Here is a 6,896-nt window from a genome sequence, read left to right on the forward strand (position 1 = left end):
CATGTGTTGTTTTGAGCGCGTGAGGACTGTGTGACTAACTGACGATTTTCGGCATCATCAAGCTCGACTAGTAACTTGTTTTCCACCATGATTTCTTAGTTACCTTCATTATTACCACTTATGGATCATCAAATTGGTTGCAAATTAAAAATAAGAAGGACCAAGTTAACTGCTACAAAATATAGGGATCAAATTGGCAGTAACCCCAAAATGTGGAGACCAAAATGGTTTTGCTCCCATCAAATATCAATGGTAAAATTTGTTTCTTTATCTTCTTTTTTATTATATCAAACTCACCATTTCATCCCTTCTTTAACTCTCACTTTCGAGTCTTCTTCTTTATAGAAATTGCCAAATTACGCAAAGAATTGGTAAGTCCCTTTGAGGTGATTTTATTTTATTTTCATATTTTCTACTTGATCGATCTTCTTTGATTTGTTTGGTGCAAATTTGATGGTTTGTGGTTGTTTTATTCCATTGGATTGTGGATGCGGTGATTATTTTATTTCATAGTTGTGTTCTACCCATTCAAATTGTTTATGTATAAAGAATTGTTATGCATTTTTTTTAATACATATGGTCATTTGCATCCCATATGTTTGTATAATTTTTGAACAGGTTTGTTACTTTTTCTGATGCTAGTGAAATTCCCTGGGGAACAGAACACACCTACTTCCAAATGAAAACCCTTGAATCCACGAGTAGAATTTCTTTATCCACAAAAATATATTGGAGGAAAAATTCTTTGAAATTTTATTAATCAAATTTTAAATTGCCTTTAAGGCTACATTGTGTTTAAATAGAAAAATAAAACCTAGAAACCCCAACGTGCACCTTGGGCAAATAGGAGATGCCTAAAAACCCTATTTCATGTTAAACACAGAATTAGACTAAAAAATAAGAAATATTACCAAAACAAAAATGCAAAATTGAAAAAATTACAAAATCAAAATCTATAGTCTCTAGGAGACATTTTAAAACAGATGAGACCTTATTATACCTTTTACATTGAAAGTTATAATAAAAGAAAAAATTACCATTAAAAAAAAAAAAAAAACTTTTAAACATCTGAATGGAGGAATTTACTTGAAAAGAAACAATAGATCAATACCATAGGACAATAATTTTTTATTGTTATGAAGATTTCCTTCAAGTCACTAAATTTCACGTGAATATGTCTTTGACTCTGAATATTTCTACTAGTACTTTTCTACTTCATGAAACTTTTATGTGTTAATTTTTTTTTTTTTTTGGCTTCTCTATTTAAGGAAAGTTTATATGTTTATGATATCCATTCTAAATCACTTTAATTTGATTACTAAATAAATATGAGCTAATTATCCTTTAATCCCATCTAAATCTATATTCATTTCTAATCCATAGGTTTATGGTTTTTTTTTTTTTTCCCTTGAATTTGGGATTAGAACTTAGCTTTACATGATTTTTCCATTTATATTTTGACGTCAAAGCACTTCACCTTACCCACCTTTCTCACTCACATTAGATTCCCATTATTATATTACTCAGTGCATGCATTGATGTTCCCATGTTTTCAAAGCAAATGTTTCTATGGAAAAAAACAAAGGAAAAAAATTAGGACTTTTCAATATATATATATATATATATATATAGTTCGTAAAAACATAATGTTTACCATCACCTTTTACTACCAAACCTACCATGGAAACTACCCAACAGAAACTACCCCATGTTGTCTTTGTGACTAATCTAGGGATGGGACACCTCCTCCCAGTTGTTGAGCTCGCCAAGCGACTCGTCCACCACCATGATTTCTTAGTCACCTTTGTAAAGTTGTGATTTACAATTATGTTTTATGTTGGCTTTATTCCATGACAAAAAGTGTTGTAATTGCTTTAATTTTGTTCTTTGTATTTTGTGAGATTTTATTGTATTGGGTTTAGTATTAAGTTAGTGAAGACTCAAGTTGAAATGAAGAATCAGTGGATTTCGCGAGAAGCTCGTGAGAAGCTAACCCACGAAAGAACCATGTGAGGAGCACATGACTGGAAGCTGAAGAGTCATGCCAGGCTATCGTTTTCGAGTGTGTCTCGCGGGTAAGGCCTTCCAGTGAGGTAGTCGTGAAACTCTCTGCTTGAAGGATTTTTAAGAGTGACTTTCTTACCCTTCACCCATACTATATATACCCTCATTACCCATAAAATGTAGGCATGGCTATTCAGAGAGACAAATCCTAAGAGAGGTTTCTACAACACACCCACCTATTAAAGAGAGCTACCCATTCTTAGAGAGAAATCTTTGTAGTCTCTTCTCATTCTCTCTCCTATTGTTATACCTATTGAGAAGAGATTTCTACCTAAACACTATCCACACACATTCAAAGTGTTGAGAGTGTTTTTGGTGCTGCTGGGAAGCATTGGAAGATGCAAAGGATGGCGGATGCAACATAGAGCTTGTTGTGGGATCCAGATAGATAGACAAGACACGGTTCCAAGAAACCTTGTTGGAGTAATAGCTTGGAGGGCTTAGGTACATCGGGTAGATTAGGCTTGGAGGATCTCTTTCTAACCCATGTATCCTAATTAATTGTCTAGTGGATCGATTACCACTTAGAGGGCGGCAGAGAATTCTTTGGTTCCTTCTTTGATAACACATTGGCGTGTTATCTTGTATTTGCATTCTTCTTCTTTACTCTTTTACCTTTCATTTTACTATTGTGCTATAATGATTAGGGGTTAGAGTAGCTTGTTTGTTTATCCGCTCGTATTTACTCTATTCCGCACTTAGTATTAAGTTAGAGTAAAATCAATTGAGCCGAAACTTTGATTTGGGGGTCTAAACAGCTCTTGTGTTTTTAATACATTTTCAAACTTTCAACCTTCATCATCATTACCACTGATGGGTCATCCATAAAACCTTAAAAAGCTATCCTTGAAGCCCTTCCCAGTTCCATATCCTCCATCTTTCTTCCTCTTGTGAACTTTAATGACCTCCCCGAGGAGGTTAGAATGGAGACGCAGATCACACTCACTGTTACTCGGTCCCTCCTTGCTCTACGAGATTCATTCAAGGTCTTAGCTGAGACAACTCGGCTGGTGGCCTTGGTGGCTAATCTATTTGGTATTGATGCTTTTGATGTGGCTAAAGAATTTGGTATTTTGTCCTTCTTTTGTTTCCCTACAATTGCGATGGTTTTGTCTTTGACCTTTGATTTATGTAAACTTGATGAAAAATTCTCTTGCGAGTATAGAGACTTACTTCATGGATTTGGAGCCTGGTGCTTTTGAAGATTTGAAGAAAGGAGGAAAGGGCAAGCCACAGGTTTACTTCGTTGGACCACTAATTCGATCCATTTCAGATCATGGGGCTGATGAGTCTGAGTGTTTGAGGTGGTTGGATAAACAACCAAATGGGTCAGTGTTATATGTTTCATTTGGCAGTGGTCGAACTCTTTCAAATCAGCAGCTAAATGAATTGGCATTAGGACTTGAAATGAGTGGGCAAAGATTTCTTTGGGTTGTTAAGAGTCCACATGAAACAGCAGCCAATGCCTCTTATTTTAGTGTCCAGAGCATAAAGACCCTTTGATTTTCTTCCCAAGGGATTCTTGGAGAGGACCAAAGAGGTGGGTCTAGTGGTGCCCTCTTGGGCTCCTCAAATCCAGGTCCTAAGTCATGGCTCGATTGGGGGGTTCTTGACCCATGGTCGCTTGAACTCAATCCTAGAGAGCATTATGCATGGTGTGCCCATGATTGCATGGCCACTTTTTGCAGAGCAAAGGGTGAACAGTGTATTGCTAGCTGATTGATGATTTGAAAGTTGCATTGAGGATCAAAGTGAATGATAAGGGCCTGGTGGAACACAAAGATATTGCAAACTATGCAAGAGGCTTAATTGAGGGAGAAGAAGGGAAATTGCTACTAGGAATGGCAACGAGACGAGTTGGGCTGTATTTTTTCATACCTGGACTTGACCTGTGGGCCAAGAAGCTCGGACCCGGCCTGTTTATTAAACGAATTTTTTTTCCCAGGTCCTAGACCCGTCCTGCGGGCCCCGTTAAGCCCTGTCAGATTTGGACCCAATCTGCGGCCCAAATCGTGGCCCAACCAGGAAAAAAAAATGAAGCCCAAATTTGTTTTTGCCTAGATTCAAGTGTGCGTATTCAAGCCTAGATAACGTGGCCCAAATGCCAAATCAGCTCAAATCATAGGCTACTAATCATAAATCAATAAATCAACTGTTAATTATAAATCTATAAATCAATAAACTAATATTATAAATCAATATATCATAGCTAAGATTATAAAATCAATAAATCACCTAGCTAAGACAACCATTTATTCATAAATCATAGCTAAAATCACCTACTAAACATAAAAATAAAATAAATCCAACAAGTCCAAGAAATAAGTATCACAAGTCCAAGAAATTAAAAAGTTACAAAATAAATCCCACAAGTGACAAGTTTAGAATAAGTACAACCAACAAATTAATCCAAGAAGTCTAAGAAATTAAAAAGGCTACTAAATTAATACAAAATGTCTAATCCTCCATAGCTGCGACACAACTCCCATCCTCGATCTTCATTAGGCTCCCCATCATCAAGAATTGATTGAATATCTCCAGGCATAGTTGAAGAACCTACAACAACAATAAATTAAAAAATGAAATAAACTTCATCAAATTATAACTAGCAAATAAAAAAAATTGATTTTATAAATACAAATTAGTCAATTGCTAACCGTTGATTTCACTCCATAACCAATTCTGAGCACACATCATTGCCTCTATAGTCTTGGGATGAAGCCTACTACGGTGTGGACTTAACAATCTCTCACTAGTGCTAAAGGTAGATTCTAAAGCAATAGCTGTGATAGAAATAGCTAAAATATCTCTTGCAATCCTTTGTAAAGTAGGATACTTGAGATTATTACTTTTCCACCATGCCAAAAATATCAAAGTCTTCACTCCTCTTCAACACTCCCTCATTAATGAAATGATCAAATTCCATTCTAGCACTTCCATGTTTCTTTGAACTGCTTAAATTATTGTTCACAAAGAAATCAAAAGATGACATTGCCCCACTCAACCTAAATTTCATTTGTGCCACTTGATTTGAAGTACTTGCAGACATACGAGAACTTCCTTCATTATCTACGAGGGGCTCGTCTACATCTCCATACTCATCAAGCAAATCATAACAAAGATTCTTAATTTTTTCAATCTCCAAATCAAAATTATCACCATAAATGTTAGGATAATAAAACTCCAATAACTTCATCTTATATATTGGATCCAAGACAGCAGCAGCAGCCATAATAACATTGACATTAGCCCCATAAGAATTAAATTTAGCAAGCATGCTTTCTGCCATTGTACTTATCATTTCTTTTGAAAACAAACTCCATTCATTTATTGCAATTTTCAATTCACACACCAAAGTAAAATATACCAAAGTAAAATACATATTAGTTGGGGGATACTTATGACCAAAGAAAAATTCAGTCACACTATGAAACAACTCCAACTCCCAATCATAGTCATGTGGCAAACAAGTATAAGATGTTTCACGTTTAGCCAAACAAGAGAAAACATTTTTATAAATCAATGTAGTAAAAAGCATTAAGTAAGTTGAATTCCAACGTGTCTTACAATCTAAGACCAACTCTTTGGTGCATTGAACATGCAATTGACATGCATTTTCATCAAATTTCTGCCTCATTTTTGGTGATCTAGTCCAATAAATCACACTTTCACAGATCCTTTCAATACCATCACCAATAAGAGACAACCCATCTTGAACAATCAAATTCAAAATATGTACAGCACACCTCATATGCAACATAAAGCCATCCAACATAAGAGAACTAGTATCAAGCTTATTCAAAAAAAGTCTTATCTTGGCATCATTAGTACTACAATTATCAACAATTATTGTGGACAACTTACTATCAATGTTTCACTCTAAAAAACAATCAACAAGGACTTTAACAAGGACATCTGTCGTGTGTGGAGAAGGAATATAAACAAACCTAGAAAAATAATATGAATAATTATATCATAACTCAATAAACATTCAATTTAACATAACTCAATAAACATTCTATTTAACATAAAATCTAAGTTTGATCAATAAACTCAATTCATAAATAAATAATAGATTTAACACTCATAGATTAAAAAATTACCTTAAAACCCAATTTTGCAACGTCCAAGTTTGATCAATAAAGTGAGCGGTAATGACCATGAATCCTCTCTTTTTGTTACTCGAAGTCTACATTTCAGTTGTAATTGCCATCTTACTTCCATTCCCATCTATTATCTTCAAAGCTTTCTCCCTCTCATTATCATAAATTTTAAGAATGTCACTCTTTAAAGTATTTCTTGAGATAAGCTTAAACAAAGGTTGAAGAGACTTCACAAATTCTCTAAACCCAATGTGATCAACTATTGAAAGTGGGTATTCATGTAGGATGACCATACGGGCAAGATTATTCCTCACTATGTTCTAATCAAACTAGTAAGCATTTAAACCCATCTTTCCATTCACCTTATTTTGTTGTCTAATTAACACTTGTCGCATATCCCTTATATCTTTAAACTTTAACCGTGGACATCTTGCTAAATGATTACGCAAATGGGTTATACCTTGGCTAGAGTCACCCAAGTAAAGCTTGCTACAATGATAGCATTGGGCTTTAAATTTTCCATCAGCTTTCTTCATTGTAAAATGCTCCCAAACATCTGAGGTAGTCTTTCTTTTTCTACTTGTATCCTCATCATCATCCTCATTTGTACCCTTTGCTCTCCCTCTTCCCCTATCCCTTGACTCTCTTATTGTTCCTCTACCTTTAAGTCCTCTCCCACTAAGTCCACCATTGGGGATTTCTGACTCCTAATTGGCTCAAAAGTTTGGG

The 6,896-nt window shown here is 35.1% G+C and overlaps 1 pseudogene; it reads left to right on the top strand.

The window, feature by feature from the left end:
- Positions 1-1,680: 1,680 nt before the first annotated feature.
- Positions 1,681-4,016, top strand: LOC112011147 (hydroquinone glucosyltransferase-like; annotated as a pseudogene).
- The last annotated feature ends 2,880 nt before the right edge of the window (positions 4,017-6,896 follow it).

This window comes from Quercus suber, unplaced genomic scaffold (assembly GCF_002906115.3).
Source record: "Quercus suber isolate HL8 unplaced genomic scaffold, Cork oak 2.0 scaffold_183, whole genome shotgun sequence".
Taxonomy (NCBI): Eukaryota; Viridiplantae; Streptophyta; class Magnoliopsida; order Fagales; family Fagaceae; genus Quercus; species Quercus suber.